This window comes from Macrobrachium rosenbergii, chromosome 49, assembly GCF_040412425.1.
Source record: "Macrobrachium rosenbergii isolate ZJJX-2024 chromosome 49, ASM4041242v1, whole genome shotgun sequence".
NCBI lineage: Eukaryota > Metazoa > Arthropoda > Malacostraca > Decapoda > Palaemonidae > Macrobrachium > Macrobrachium rosenbergii.
This window is the reverse complement of record NC_089789.1, coordinates 34078084-34096105: the sequence shown is the minus strand read 5'-3', so window position 1 is coordinate 34096105 and position 18022 is coordinate 34078084. Positions and strand designations below refer to the sequence as shown.

The 18022-nt window shown below is 32.7% G+C and overlaps 1 long non-coding RNA gene across 1 annotated transcript in view; it reads right to left on the bottom strand.

The window, feature by feature from the left end:
- LOC136832431 (uncharacterized) overlaps nt 1-18022 on the bottom strand; it is a 330314-nt gene that overhangs the window by 276801 nt on the left and 35491 nt on the right. Inside the window, exon 2 of the long non-coding RNA XR_010851200.1 lies at nt 13288-13368. This is a non-coding gene — a long non-coding RNA (uncharacterized lncRNA). The remainder of the gene's footprint in view (nt 1-13287; nt 13369-18022) is intronic.

Genomic DNA, 18022 nt, shown 5'->3' with positions numbered 1-18022 from the left:
GTTTATTAAATGTGACACGAATCAGGTGAAGAAAACCGTGAAGATTATTGATAACTAAAAATTCCACTTTGAAGTATAACCGAGTTTTCCCGTGTTAATTCCCCCCTTGGATGATATGCCCTGTTTACACGGGAGATAGCAAATTCCCCTCGCTTGTTTTAATGGCAGTGCTTAGCTTAATATCGCTGCAAGTGTGCAATCTCCGTTTTCATTTTACCAGGGGATGAATATTTGAAACTGACATTAGAGAGAAAACGTGCAAATGATTACTTTATAAAGTTAAGATATCACTCATGTGAGCATTATTTAAAAAAAAAATATTTGTGATAATGATCAAATCTGTTCTTTCAACATTGTGGAAAATTAACAAATCAGGAAATAATCAGTACTGTAATAGTGAGTATTTGGTCATAACTTTACATGACTCTCTAATTATGAGATACCAAAACCTATTCTATCTCTGGGGTTACAAATATAAGAATCTTTTTTTATTCCTGCACAGTAATTATTACAAATTATCTCTATTCACATAATTTTGTCTTTGTTCATGTGCCTGCAAGCAAGGGTATTCATAAACGTGAAGTTTTTCTATTACTGTGATACTGCTGATTGGAGATAGCATAATTTTTTGTACCAGTCTTGTCATTAGCTGTTGCTAAAAGAGGTTCATGTTGTTGATTATGATTTTTAAACAAAATCCATTGTTATCTTACATAAATACTGAAATCTGAAATTATTCTTTTTTCACTAAAAGAGAGAATGAAAAATGTTATCTCTGAAAATATTTGAATTCCAAACATACTTTAGTCATATATTATCTCCTTATGTCTACTGCAAATCGAGCTAAAAGACAACCTGACTGGAAAATAAAGCAAAGAATTATAATGATACAAACAGCTAGCGACAACACTACTGATGCTTATCACTTCAAGATAACTGTTTAGACTGCTGATGATTGGATTCAGGAAATTTTAAATATAAAGCCTCCTTACAATATGCAATTTGGAACAAAAAATGAAGGCAACCCATAAAACGTATAGCCATTGCATCCTATCCCATCCCTGTTTTTTTTTTTTCTTCAGAACATCCTGACAAAATATTATGGCATCACACGACCCAGCAAGAACCCTCTAGCGGCTAGAGTACAAGTCCCACGGTTGATTTATGGCATCATAACAGTAGAATGTACTCCACGTTAATGAGGTTTTGGATCTACAAGAAGTCGGAAGCTCTAGGTATGTCTTGTACTGTATACAAGGTTATGAAGTAAAACACGGGGTACGTAGCTTTTTCAAGAGTAAAATGACAGAAGATGGTGTATTATCCCTTTTTCCCTTAATTAATCCTTCGAATCCTCACGTACTGTGTATGGAAGAAAGCAATTTAATGAGAAGGGCTGTATTTGAAATGAATTAAATGAAAAGGAGAAAGAAATATGCATGTTCTTTACTTTTTTTTTTTTTTTTTACTTTTTTCCTCCTTATTCTTCGAGTTCATATAGGGGACAGGTGTGATACACCTTCTTAATACGGAAATTACATAAATTTCCCTGGAAAAATACAATCTTTAACTCTCCTTTCTAGCAAAATTTCTGAGAAACTGTTTTCGTCTCGGCAGCATTTCGTAAGATTCCTGTCATAAGCAAAGACATTACATAACCATATTCGGTTCCAAAGAAGAAGAAGAAAAAAAATTAATAATAATAAGATGCTTATGTCTTAGCTTTTCACTCTCTTAAAGGACAGAATGCATAAGAGAAGTTGCCCTAAATGAACTGCGGTTCAATTGTATGTCCTTTCGGCTCATAATTTTACAGACTACTAAAGCTTTTTCTTATATACACAGATACACACACACACACACACACACACACACATATATATATATATATATATATATATATATATATATATATATATATATATATATATATATATAAATATAAAATCGACCAGTATTCGTGGGGATGCATACCACTAATGCCTGCGGAATAGCTCAAATCCGCGAATACTTGAAACCCCTCTAAAAACGCTTATAACTGACTATTCTGATAGTCCAGAACACCAAAAAACCCTCTAAAAATGCTTATACCTGAATATTTTATTAGTTTTATCACAAAAAGTGCATTTAGTCACGAAAATTATAAGAAAATTCAGTAATTTGTGAATATTTCTCTGTGAAAAACACGGCAAATAGGCAAACTTTCCGCGAATAATGTATATGTATGTTCCACAGAGACATCCGCGAATAGGTGAAGCCGCGAATTCGCAAATGTTAATAAGCAGGGTCCACTTATATATATATATATATATATATATATATATATATATATATATATATATATATATATATATATATATATATATATATATATATATATATATATATATAAATATATATATATATATATACATATAAATATAAATTTGGTTATGATCCTGGTGTTGTTCCTTGATTTTCTATATCATAAACAGAAGCATCAATGAAACAATCAACAATAACACCACCATCGATAATAATAATAAAATAATAATAATTTGTTAAGACTATTTTGAAAGATTTATGATAACGTCATAATGACAAAAATAAATAAGAATTTAATTTTGAAATCTCTCATGGAAAGCTGCCTTATAATTACAATACAAAACGCTAATGTCTAAAAAAGAAAATCTCGTAAAACAAAATATTTACAGTTGTGAACAACCATGCCGAGTGGAGCAAATGTTTTTCGAATATAAATAACCATACATTCAACACTAGAGAGAGAGAGAGAGAGAGAGAGAGAGAGAGAGAGAGAGAGAGAGAGAGAGAGAGAGAGAGAGAGAGAGAGATTACTGGAAAATATGTTTTATCATTACAAAGAAGAATAAGAGAATTGGTCAAAACTTTGATGTATCAGAAAATATGAACATGAAGTACTACATATTCGCAAAAGGAAGAATGGCTGAAAGAGATTGAAGAAAGAGAAAATGGAGGAATAAATGAATGGCACAAAGTTAAAACAAAACTTGTAAATGGCGTTAATGAAATACATAAGAGAAATGGCTTTCGAACTGTCCAGCTCTTGCCCTCAAATTTTCCTATCATGAATTCCATCAGTTAGCCAAATAAACAAAGAATATCAAGTGTAAACATTTCAAAATCTGAAAAGTTCTCTTTTACTTTGACTTAAAAAATCTCTTACTTTGACTTACAGAAATTAGCTTAGTCTTATCCTGACAAGTCTGTCCCCCATTTTATTTTCCTCGAAAGAAGGTTGCCTCTGAAAGGAGGCACCAAACATTTCTGGCGGTTCTTCAACGGCAGGAGTACAGTCACACAGATGAGTAACGGCCCCATTCCAGGAGAAAGTCCTGTGCACTATAATGAGGGCCGGGTCTCCTAGAAGCAGCGGTAAAGCAAACTCACGGCGTCCCTCACGCACGCCATAATGGCGAAAGCAAACGAAGAAAGGTCAGATTTTGAAAAGTGAAAACCCAGAGGTGATGTGTCTCTTCCTCTTCTTCTTCTTCTTGCCTTCCTTTCCTCCTTCAGGTGGGGTTCGCCTCACTTTTTCACAGAGCTATGCTGCCGTGAGAAAAGTACATACTCGGCTCTCACCCCTTCACATTTGCTTTAATAAGTTTTCCTTTTGAGGATTTTTCTGAGCCACTTTTCGGTTTCTTTTCAACGTAGAAAAAAATGTACAGACATCCTCTCTCCGCCCTTTTCGGGAGGAGGGGAGGGAAGGTGTCAGAACTCAAATATTTCACATTTCGAAAAATTTCCGAGATAGTATGTCTTTCAAACTCTTCCGAAATGTGAGGACAAAATATATTTACTTCCAAGACTAGTACGAACAAAAAAAAAATTACTAACAGAGAGCAATACTGTCAAGAATAAAAAGAAAATAAATATTGTGATGTCGCGGTTATTTTAATTGCAGCTTTCTCAAACATTTTTACCAATAATTTTCTTTTATTACCATCAACCCATTTCCTTTCTTATTTAAAGAATATTTTTAAATTGCAACATAAACCCAAATCATCACTCGCAGTGCTTTAATCTGTAATGAATATTCACATTCGAAAAATATCACCATAAGAAAAAAAAATTATATGTGAAGGTTGACCTTTTAGTATCATTATTAGCAGTAATGATATCTGTAGAACTGTAAGTTACTGTAAAACCATATTCCCATAACTGGGGAATTCACAGCTACACACGTTTACCATATCAACACCCTCTTCATAAGAAATTCCCTTTAACCAGAAATTAAGTTTTCAGCCAACTAGGCATTTTTAAACATTATTTTTTTTTCTGAATTAAAATAGCACTATCGAGCAGCGCACGAGTCATGAAAGGTCTTTCTTCACGATTTCTCATTTAATATCCTTCACTGCAGTAACATGGAAGACACTTCGACTTTCATTTAATATCCTTCACTGCAGTAACATGGAAGACACTTCGACTTTCATTTAATAACGCTATTAAGATAAAATGTGCAACCCTTCATAGACAACGAAAAAGGTTGGTTGCTATTCACGTAAATAACGTCTAGAGTCAAATGATAAAAAAAAAGTATTTACAATAATTATGGGCAAACAACAAGACTTCTCTGTCATGTTTCCATAAAAGACGCCAAGTCATTCACAGGGAAATTATGTCAAAAAGTATTAGATTCTCAAGGCACAGAAAATCGTGTCTTAATGATATTTCATTTTTTATTTCCTTTTAAATATAAACATTTGTTTAAATCTAACGCATATGTGATCCCAAGTCCGTTAATTCTCCTCAACGGAATAAAATATGAACGATTCCTTCCCCTTTCTTTTTCCAGAGTAAATACAGGAGGTCGTGACCTCTCTCTCTCTTCTCTCTCTCTCTCTCTCTCTCTCTCTCTCTCTCTCTCTCTCTCTCTCTCTAGTCAGTGTCAATGTCAACATAAACAACGCCAACATCATTCCCTCTCTCAAAACTTCTCCTACATAACCTTTCTCCCCCACTGACACCAAAACATAATGACGCCAGTCCTTAAGCGGCAGGAGTAAAAGTTATACTTCTTAACACTGCTGTCATTAGGGAGACTTGTCTTCGGCACTAATGAGGTCTTGTTCCAACAAGCAGCAGTATAGTAAACTAGTAAACTGACGGTAACCCTTCTCGCATGCGTTGTAAGAAGGTAAACAAAAGAGAAAGTTTTGTTTTAAGTGTGTACCTTCGTGTCCTTTATCCCCTAGCTTATCTATAGAGACTTTGGAGTTCATCACTGTCAGAGAGCAAAGAAACTGCGACTCTAACGCTGACTTCAGTTTTCCTTACTAACTATAATGAACCTTCGGAAGAAGCTCAAAACATTTTTCAGAAAATAAGGAAATTCTAAGAGAACCTTCATATACTTTTGGCTCAGGAAACAAACCAGATCTTAAATTTAAAGACAGACGCAATGAAAATTCCCAGCATAAAAATAATCTTTAGATTTTTCACTCCTCTACCTATAAAAACATCAAGAAACCACTTTACGAATGGCATCTAAACGTGAAGCTGCCCGAAAAGAATAATGGGACGGCAGTCCTTTTTTATAATAACAGCATTCTCCCATTTCACAGACCGATAATTTTCAAGTGATGTAACTCGAGACGAAAATTTCATCTTATTTTAGGTGTTGTGGCCCCATTTATCCATCTCATTTATATAAGCAAAGTTTCTGATATTGATTACGATGACAAAACGGGTCGAGTTTGTCAATATTTTGGTGTATTACCTTAATATTAAGTAAATGTTCCAGTTGTACTGAAGACATTTTAAATCCAAACTCTTCCGCTGGATTAAAACTACAGACGCGATGATAATAATATAATAATAATAATGAACTAAACAAAAACTTCTTTTTTCAGTTTTTTTTCTGAAGATGGAAAGAGAACCCACAAGATTCTTGTGTATAACTTGTTTACTGATAAATATTTACATATTACTTTGATCTCTAGCACTTTCAGGTCCTAACTGTGACCCTTTTCCAGAGATGAAGTAGTCAGGCTGGTTCAAGGCCCAGCAATCTTCTGAAAAGGGTCAATAGTTTTCTAATGCTGGAGATAAGGCGTAAATATTTATCATAATAAGAATAATAATAATAATAATAATACAATAATAATAATAATAATAATAATAATAATAATAATAATAATAAATTCTGTTTTCAATGATCTGTGAGTATATTATGTATTTTGACTGCCTAGATGCCTTTATGTCGTTTTCTAAATGAGTTACTTTAAATGAATGGAGAGAGAGAGAGAGAGAGAGAGAGAGAGAGAGAGAGAGATGACTATATAATAAAAGAAAATAAGAATAACAAATAAAGAAATTACAAATAAAGAGGATAAAAAGGAACAATAAGAAATATAAATGCAATACGATCGTACTGAATAGAGAAAAAGTATAGCGAATGAAAGAAAATTTATATGCAAATATGGTGGATGACGGAGATGGAAGAAATGGTTGAATATATTTATGAAAGGGATACGAATGGATAAATAAATGAAAAATCCTGCACTAGTTAATTTAATACGCTATCCCAATATAAGTTTAAGATAAATTTACTAGCACAGATTTCACGATACTCTGTCATCATTACCCCATTCCTCAAAGGTACACATCACAAAGTTTAAGACAAAAAAAAAAAAAAACACAACAATCGACTGAAGGTAAGCAACATTTTAATTAGCTAAAATGGCACTTGTAGAAGAGGAATTTTTAGTGCATGTGTCAAGTGTATGTACATGTATATATATATATATATATATATATATATATATATATATATATATATATATATATATATACATACATATATTTATATTGCATGTGTGTGTTTGTGTGTGTGTACATTACATTATGCATAACATTTTGCCCTACTTCACAGTCAGTTTTATTAAGCTTTCAGATATTATGCTCCAAATAGCCCTAAATATCAAATTCAGTTTACCATGGGAATACCTCACACCCAATGCATGTCTCTGTACTGCTGATTTGTAAATAGGTAATGCTTTAGCTGTTGCAAGTATTTTTATAAAGCCGATGCCGTACTACCCCATAAAATAGATAAATGCAAATAACAGCAGGTATATGGACTTCAGAATGTATGCTTTTAAGCGAAGGACAAATGCGTCGGTGACAACAACAGAGCATTTGTGATTTAGGCAGTCCCCGACTTACGGCAGGGGTTCTGTTCCAGTGTCGCCGTAAGTCGGTGCTTATTAATTAATAGGCGCAGTTTAACGGGCTTTAACAACGCTGTAACTAGATACCTATTGTTGTTGTAAGTGCTGTAACTAGATACCTATTCTTGATAAATGCATTTGAAAAAGTGCCGTAAGATTAGAACGGCGCCACTGTAACTCGGGGACGCCCTGTATTGTTAACCATGGTGTCACTTACCCTTTTACTATGCAAACTAAGATTCTCCCTTCTTTCCTTCAATTTTCCAGTCCAAAGACAAACATACCGTACCTCTACCATAATGAAGATCATCATTCCCGCCTGTCACTACTTTCTCTTAAGACGTTTTGTACCCTGAAGCAGAACCAAAACAAAATGACGGAAGTTCTTAAGAAACCCAGTCCCCCATAATAATTACGACTTGGTCCTAAAAACAACAGGAACGCAAACTTTCCTCATCCTTCACGCACAAGATAACGAAGGAAGCAAATAAGAAATGCTGCAATAAAAAAAAAAATTAAATCAAGGAATATACGAAAGTCTACTCGTCTCCCTTCTATTTCTTCATTTTATGAAGAGAGCAGGTGGGGTCCACCTAACTTTGACACGGCATAATGCAACCGAGGGAAAATTACCTACTTAACCCTGACTTTGATGCTCACTTCTTCTTTTCTTTAATAACTTTTCCTCCGAGATAATATTTCCCGAGGAGTATTCTCTCTTTCCTTTGTCTTATAAAAAAAAATAATTTGTCTTTTAAAGCATGCAAGCTTTGCTGTTTGTTTTTTGTTTCGCACATTTTTGTCAATGTTACAATAATTAGACAGGGAAATTGGAAATTTATCAATTAATTAATCTACCTTACTTTATATGATTCTATTATCTCCTATGTATACGCTTGTCAAAATAATCCTCCCAGTTCCATGAATTTCAGAATGTTCTGTGTGGCAAGAAGCATTACACGGAAAAATAATTGTAACAGAGCTTGAAAACTAACTAAAATGTATTTGAATCCAGTAAGAGAAAACTTCTTCTTTACAGTACACCTACGTATATGAAAGAATCAATGTACATCCGTTAAGAAAATTTCTTCAAGAAGGCCTACTACTACTGCTAAATTAAGAGTAGTCCACACGCCCATACAAACGAGACTCAAAGATTTTCTCATTTCCCCTTTAAGTAAATGTGTAGGATAATTTCTGGCTGCGTTCTTCCATACATGCTCTACGGCCCACCTCCAAACTTCCCCTTTCATAAACGTTGGTCTCGTAGAGGACATTCGTAAGAAAACATCGCTTTTAACTTACGAGATGAAAGAAAAACAAACACAGCCCACCGTAAAGTCCCTTGCACTGAGGTCCCCTGGATATTATGATAATGGGGACCTTTATTAAAGAGATAGCTAATGGCCGTCGCTTATTTCAATGGCACTATTTAGCCTACTAGCGCTGGGTGCGTGTTTTGTACCGTTCCACTTGCCCTCGGATGAAAATTTGGAAATGACCTAATCAGAGAAAAGCAAAGTGATTCGTTCATATTTCTGACCATTCTTATGTTATTTAAATATCTGATTCGCCCTTCAAGTCTACATTTATTTGTCACCCTTTGGTTGCTTGTCTGTCAGTCTGTATTTCTGTTTCATTACATGTCAGTCTGTATTTCTGTTTCATTACATGTCAGTCTGTATTTCTGTTTCATTACATGTCAGTATGTATTTCTGTTTCATTACATGTCAGTCTGTATTTCTGTTTCATTACATGTCAGTCTGTATTTCTATTTCATTACATGTCAGTCCGCGTTTCTGTTTCATTACGAATGTTTCATAGTTATTTCTGGCTGCATGTTTGGCTACATCTGAATAAGCTATACCTACAGTAGAACATTGAACGTTTCTGTAATTATACAGTATAGTGTATACGTATTAAAGGGGAAGTCTTTGCGTTGGATCATTTTTAACGAAACATTTGAACCCGAATTAAAAATGCGACCATTTGCTATCATCTGGGGTTTCTAATATTCACTGTAAATAACATTATATTCGTTAATGATTCTGTGATTGAAAATATTTGTTATTTTTCTGAGATATATACTTGGTACCGGTCATTACAAAATTTCTGCGGTCAACATCCACTTCATTCAAAAGACTTGGTTTATTCTCAGACAGTACATCGCGAATTGAAAAAAAAACATTTAAATGTGCCACTCTTATTTAAAAATAACTGCAAAATAAATACTAATATATAAATTAAAAGGAACGCTCACTTACAGAAAAATAAGGTGAAGACATTTGCTTGAAGACAGTCAACATAACAGTTGGTTTTAGAACTCACTACTGCAGAAGAAGAGAGAATTCTTTCGCAACGTCAAACGAGAGAAGCAATTCAAAATTAGAAAGAAATGTGGTTTCTCATCCAGTGATGTAAGATCACTCGTAGGCCGTATTTTGCTCCTAATTCTTTCCTTCCACTAATTTCCCTTCAGAAATTTTGTAACTTGAAGCAAAGCTAATCCCAGGAACTAAAGTTCTTCTACAGAAGGGGTACAAGTTGCAAGGCTGAGTAATGTCCTCGTAATGGGAGACATTTTTCCTCCCTAATGAGCTCTAAGTCCTACAAGCAACAGTTAGGTAACTTCATCTCTTACGAACAAGATAATGAAGGAAACACACGAGAAATGTCACCACTTAAAAAGGAAATGAAAACGAGAGATGGAAAACGTCATTCCTTCTTCATTCTGTTATTTCTTTCATTTTACGGAGAGACAGAGAATGTGGGGTACACATAACTTCGAGGCAGAGTAATGCAACCGTGAAAGAAAATATCTTCCCGACAGTGACTCTAATGTTCTCTTCTTTTCTTTAATAACTTTTCTCGAATCCTATATTTCTCAACCTACATTCTCTCTGTGTCTTGTATCCAAGAAACCCAAGGAAAAAATTGTCTTGCCTTTGTATAAAAGTTTAAGGAACTCAAACAAAAATGTCAATTCAATCGGCATTTGTTTTGAATGCCTGAAACAATGACGCTTCAAAAGTTCGGAATGACCTTGAAAAATAGCTAAACTTGAAGATTTGGAAGAGTTTTGATAGTTTTGGTGACCCTTAGAGAAAAACACCTGCTATATAGTTAACCTTGCAGAAGACCTGTTGTAGGAGTTAATGGGATATTTATCACTGTCATGATACACACATGCTGCTGAAATATGCATATGAAATCAGGTGGAAAATTCCAAATCACAAATTAGGATTAGTAGGCAAACGAGAAAATAGACTGAATCCAAAGGGAAGACTGAGCAGGCTAACATTTACCGGCTGATATAAAACGCCTATGTAAAGAACGCCTCTTGCCTCTTTAAAAATGACTGCGCTTCGTAATTCATGTAAAATAAGAAAGACAAAGTTACATTTAAGATGTCAAGTAAAACATCTGATCTGTAATTTTCCCCTTTCATCAAACTCATTGAAATTTCTAATTGCCTTCTTCCGTTGGTTATTAATGGCTAACCTAAACCTTTGTTCTTTTTCCTTTTGAATTAAATATAGCATTTCTGGTTGCGGTCTCCCATATATTCACTGAGGCAAACAAAACAATTTTCTACTAAAGAGGCAAAGGACGAATACGAATTGTTTTCTGTGGAGTCCAGTCGACTGAGGCCCCTTGGATAATATTATGATGTTGGAGACTCCTATTTGAGAGCTACCTAATGGCCGGCGCTTATGCTAATGGCGCTATTTTGCTCTACTGGCTCTACCGGCCTGTTATCTACGACTCCACTGCCTTCACAATGAAGATTCGGAAGTGGCCAAAATGGAACAAAGTAAAGAGAGTACGTCATAAGTATCTTGAATTATTTTCAAGGTTGCAACAAGAGATTTGCACAGCTATTTCATATATAAATGTATCTCTCTCTCTCTCTCTCTCTCTCTTCTTTTCGCTACTTTTATTAAAATGGCACACATTTAGCAACAAGGAAGTATCAGAGACACTGATGGCTTTCCAACATTGGTGTTTTAGAAATCTATTTTACTCCAAAATTTTCGTCGAACATTTCTTGAAGTATAATTTACACAGGGAGACTCCAGCTAAAACTAAATCTCAATCGACGGACACTTAAATGCTTTGAGCAGTATAGTCTGCTCTATTCACATATTTTTTAATTGGCAGCATATATTTTTGTGCATGCATATGGAAGTCTTTCATATATGAATGATTCTTGAAATTATTAAGGTTATAAAGCTGAGCACCGGGCGTTTTCAGCCAAGCAGTAACGAAGACAGTGAAAAGAGGAATTTGGAGTGGTTGGATAGCAAGATAAAGAGACCCCCTCCCCCTAAAAAAAAAAAAAAAAAAAAAAAAAAAAAAAAAAAAAAAAAAATGAAATACAAGGACCTACAGGTGAAGCAGGGAATCAAGACCACAGTTATACCTAATTAACTGAAAGACAAATCAAGTAAAAAATGCGCCGTAGTTTCTTCGGCGCAATCGAGTTTTCTGTACAGCGTCTAATGCTGTGTGAAACTTTCAGCCACGGCCCATGAAACTCTTAGCCGCGGCCTATGAAGCTTTCAGCCACGGCCTGGTGATGGCCTGTGTTGTCGGTGCCTATAAAGGTGTCAGACGTACTCTTATGGGTAACTTTAACCTTAAATAAAATCAAATCTACTGAGGCTAGAGGGCTGCAATTTGGTATGTTGGATGATCAACATACCAATTTGCAGCCGTCTAGCCTCAGTAATTTTTAAGATCTGAGGGCGGACAGAAAAAGTGCGGACGGACAGACAAAGCCATCTCAATAGCTGTCTTTTACAGAAAACTAAAATCCATACCAGTTAATTCCTGATTACCTGATAACATGGAAAGTTCCTAACTGTGATTACAGCTCACATAAAAATAACTGTAAAATATATCGAAAATTATTTGAACTTAATTTTCATGATGAAAATATAAATACAACCGGCAGTTATACTTTTAAAATTGAAGCCTTTTCTAGCAATCGACGGAAGATTTAATCATTATAATTTCCAATACCTTTCTAAACTAAGTAAAAAAAACTCTAAAACGATTGAAGGTTCGGGATTAGAAAATTACCCACTTTTTGAACTCAGCTTTTACTCCTATTGATACTTCTATTACTAAATAACGAGTAAACATCAGAAATGACATAGCAGACGTATGAAAATATGAATATCATCTTATAAAGTTTTGTATAGTTTCATAGGTTTTTCTTTATAAGAATATAAAAAAGAACAAAACTGAAGCACATACAGGAGCATAATGTAATTTATAATTATATATATATATATATATATATATATATATATATATATATATATATATATATATATATATATATATATATATATATATATATACACACACATATATACAGTATATATATATATATATATATATATATATATATATATATATATATATATATATATATATATATATATATATATATATATATATATATATATATATATATATATATGCTTATAGGGATTCTAGTTTTGAGGTTTCACTAATGCACTAGGAACAGTATTGGTCTTCATCTTAGGTTCATATTCAGTGTTTGAATTTGGTAACGATGGTAGGTTAAATTCAACCGCTCAGCTAAAAGAAAAATAATAGTTCACGCAATTCGCAGTTAAAAGAAAAATAACAGTTCACGGAATTCGCAAGAACTCAGGAAATACAAAAGCCAAATATTTCTAAAAAGAAAATATTTCCAAAAATTGAATACAAAAATACATGAAACCCAATATCCCGCTAAATTTAATGTACATCAATTCAGAGGTCACTCGGAAATTTTTTCTAAGTAAATTGTAGACAAAACATGAGTAAATTATTAACCTTCTCGAAAGTTTTAGAGGAAACTTCATTTCAAAATTGCAGAAAGGTGTGGCTATCGATTCAAATAGCTAAATATTGAAATCAAACACACACAGAATTGATTTACATGCGCCTAAACACACTAGCTTCCTTAGTTACATATCACATAACAAAGAGATTCTTAAATTAAACGAACAGCTTTTAAAATAATAATCAAAATTCCTAGTATAAGAAAACATTTAAAGTAAGAAGTCTTTACCTTCGTTCTTAGCCCTGGAGGTTTCTGCTTGAAAGGAGTGGGACGAACTTTCTATCCTTGTAAAGATTCCACAAAATTTGCCTGGAAAGAACAGAAACTCTCCGGAATAATGTAGCCATACTATCGTAACGATTCATGGAAAATGTCCTGCTCACAAATTACCTTAAGTATTTGTTTATTTCAATAACTCTGTAAAGTTACGTTAATGATTTGTTTATTTCAATAACTCCGTAAAGGTACATTAATTATTTGTTTATTTCAATAACTCCGTAAAACTACGTTAATTATTTGTTAATTTCAATAAGTGTAAAACTACGTTCATTATCTATTTCAATCACTTCTGTAAAAGTACGTTAATTATTTGTTTATATATATTTCAATAAACTGAATATTACAACTTTGTTTACATGAAGAATTTAGTACTTAGAAACTACGAAAATTCTGTAAATGTTGGAGATAAAATTTTAAAAAATTGTTTCTAGGATTAATAAATGTCCAACATTCTTATTAATTTTACAGAAGTAAAAAGGTAAGATCAAGTTCTAAAATTTTCTAAACTTGAACTCATAACAAGACCGTCTCAGAATATCAGTAAGACATTACAAATAGCGGTATTCAATTTGTAATGCCTTACTGATAATTGTAGAATTAGAATAGAAATTAATTTTTAAGTATATTGCTGTATGAATGTTGACTTGATGGTTGGTGGGGCTTCGACTTCATAAAAGTCACAAGCTATGTTTTTACAAAAGATCATCGCTGGCGAATCAATACTTAGATGTACTTTTCAGTCAGCATTTTGGCTCGCCATGCAACAGGAGAGGAAATTGGTATTCAGTTTTAACAGTGGATATTTACATTTTAGACAGAATATCAAGTCAAGCCTGGAATCAAGCTATGGGCATCAAGGAAATTTCTCCTGAGTTCTCAAATATTTCAGTGAATTATCTTCCATAGCTTATATTTTTCGAGTGATCTGCTGGCGCGGAGTTTAATGAATGGCACTGGAACTAATTAAAAATGCAAAAATATTCTATCGAGTTACAGCTTTGAGAGTGAATGCAAAATAGAAAATGAGGGCAGTTCAATAAATAAAAAAAAAAAACACTGACAATAACGATAAGTTAAATATACCTTAGTTTAACCAGACCACTGAGCTGATTAACAGCTCTCCTAGGGCTGGCCCGAAGGATTAGGTTTATTTTACGTGGCTAAGAACCATCTGGTTACCTAGAAACGGGACCTACAGCTTATTGTGGAATCCGAACCACATTATAGCGAGAAATGAATTTCAATCACCAGAAATAAATTCCTCTAATTCTTCATTGGCTAGTCGGAGAATTGAATGCGGGCCCAGCAGCGCGTAGTCGAGAACGATACCAACCCTGCCAATGAGGAACATAAGCGATGCACGACAATTAAGGGATCATTTTCGGAAAAACGAGAATTCCAGAAGAGGTATCGAACGATCTGTGAAATCAAGTTCATGTCAGACTGTTTTGAGTGGGGTTGCCTGACCCCTCTCTCTCGCTCTGTAATCTTCAGCTGAAGAATAAGTGTCATATACACTTCTGAAATGGACTGGTTGATAAATTTTAGGATTTCTTTAGTAAAAAGCCGGGAATTGGCAATTACGTAAATGTATAGTATAGAATCTAACGATAGGGTCTTTTACAATCTCATCAAGACCATCTTTCATTCCCTTTCAGTTGTGAATGATAGTTCTGGGAAGGGGGAATTTTTAAGTAAAAGGTCACCTAGTTAAATATTATACAGTCCTAGCCGTGACTGTTATAACGACGGAGAGTTTAAATTTAGAGACAGCGATAGCTATCAATTATTCTAATTGCTCTATTAAGCTTGTTATCCTATGCGCTTGTAAATTACAACGTTATTTTTCAATGACGAGTATTTTATTGACGTAGAAAAAAATACAAGAAAGGGAAGCAGTCTACGTGATCAGTACACTTCAGAGTCGTGTTTATGTTTTGAAACACTATTTATGAAACTAAATATCTGATTTACTAAACAGTACATGAATACATTTCCTAGATTTTTCTCCCGGGTACTTAAGAGATTATGTGGAGGGAAAAGTCAGGTGTATCAGAAATACTGGGAACATGTTCTCCCTATAACAGGGTGACTTCCAATAATGGTTCTAACTGGCATCATACATCACACCAGTCTTTATTTCGCTCGCCAATTACCGTTTGATTAATTTTCACAGCGTTTGCAGTTTTAAGTGCTGGCACTGGTGGAAATTCAGGTCCAGTATCATTAAGTGTTAATGAGAAGGACCTAGATATAAGGTCGTTTTTTCGGAATTGAATTAATTGTGTTCGATAGTTTTATGATTCCGTGCTGTGATATTAAATTTCTAATTATGATTACATTGAAATTAATTACATTTGATATTTTACCTCGGCGCACCGATGGATTAGATTTATTTTAGGCTAAGTGTAATTAAACTAGGTCAGTCCTTGATGATCATAATTTCCAGCCATGGAAATGGGAAGTTTTCCGATAAAATATTTTCACGAACTTGGAATAATTCTGTCTATTCTTTTGACTGATGATCTTTTATTGTAGAATATAAAAAAATTGCAAGCATTGTATTTAATCGATTTGGAAATACAAAAAAAAAAAACCAGCGAATAAAGAAATAAAGTAAAAAATTAAGAGAAACACGAACACGAGGTAAAAGAACAGATGCAAAAATGACTGATCAACGGAACGGAATTCCTGGCTAATTTCCTTTTAAAAATATTAAAAAAGTGTGCTTACCTTATACTTCGCAAGGCCTACCTTTAAATAAGATGCCTTTTCGAAACATAGGTTCTATTTGGGACAGATCAATAAGGTAAATGCCATTCTTGATTTGCCAGATGAAAGGTTAGGAACTGTCCAAAACAGTCTCGGTAAACAAGATCTTTTGGATACAGTGATTACAGGGGAGATTTTTCTTTATTGTTTTAATTAATTCATCTTTTTGTTTTAATTAATTCATCTTTTTTAACTCTGGCGCGTTATCGATCTTGTATTTACGTACATGAAAATTTCGCAGTAACTAAAAAACAAAAAAAGTAAGTGGAAACAGACCAATTAACCCGCAACGCTCAATTATGTTTTTATGCTTAAATACATGATTTACATCGATTCTTATTATGTTTGTCAAATACAGTTTCTCTAACTTTTTGTCAGTTGTAACTTCAATGAATTTTTTCTCACTTTTGTCAAAAATAACTTCAAAAAATTTCTCTAACTTTGCCAAATGTAACTTTAATAAATTTTCTCTAACTTTGTCAGTTATAGCTTCAAAAGTTTTCTTTAACTTTTGTCAAATGTAACTTCAATGAATTTCTCTCACTTTTGTCAAATATAACTTCAAAAATTTTCTCTAACTTTTGCCAAATGTAACTTCAATAAATTTTCTCTAACTTTGTCAAATATAACTTTAAAAAATTTCTCTGACTTTTGTCAAATGTAACTTCGACAAATTTTCTCTAACTTTGTCAAATATAACTTCAAAAGTTTGCTGTAACTTTCGTCAAATGTAACTTCAATAAATTTTCTCTAACTTACCAAAGAGTACACTCAAGTTATTAGACGAAAAAGTAACTCGTAAACACACAAAAATTATTTTACAACAGTTACTTTACGGCATTCGTCTTTAATCTGCAAGTTCTGAAAGATATTAACAATGATTTCCATAAACAGAACACAAGGTCCATTAATACTGTACCAGTTAAACACAAATACTGAAGATCCTAATTACGTATTCAATTGATAGTTGTCTATTTTAGCCTACGCAGATAGTTTTCAGAAGGGTTTGGTATATCTATAAGTTCATTATCGTCCTCAAATTAATGAGAGGGACCTTTACATCACGAAATCATAGATTGGAATAGAATTAATTAATGTGTTCATTAATCTTATGATTGCCCGCTATAATAATAAATTGCTAATTATGGTTATGATATCGCTTTAATTACATTTGATATTTTATCATGTATCTCAGCGAATTAGTCATTTCTGGCTAAAAAAAAAATACAGGCATTTGATCTACCGTTCATCATAATTTTATAAGGACTAACGTTTGCAATCGACATATTTACCTAAAATAAAATATTTGGCCCTTTCTGTATCATTATCAGAATTTGCTATATTGATGTTGGTTACCGATTATTTCTCCAAAAACACACACACAAATATATATATAATATATATATATTTATATATATATATATATATATATATATATATATATATATATATATATATATATATATATATATATATACATATATATATATATATATATATATATATATATATATATATATATATATATATATATATATACATATATATATATATATATATATATATATATATATATATATATATATATATATATATATATATATATATATATATATATATATATATATATATATAATGTATAAATTTATATACATATATATATAATATATATATATATATATATATATATATATATATATATATATATATATATATATATATATATATATATATATATAACAGAAATACATATATACATACATAAATAATAAACAGAAATAAATTAGCATCTCATATTTTTTCAAAGGTCCCTACGGTTACCACTGTTCTTGAAATGTTTTCTTCATTGGTTCCCCAGCTTTTTAAAAGAACTTTAAAACAAAGAGTGTTCATTGCTCGCAATCCTCAGTCA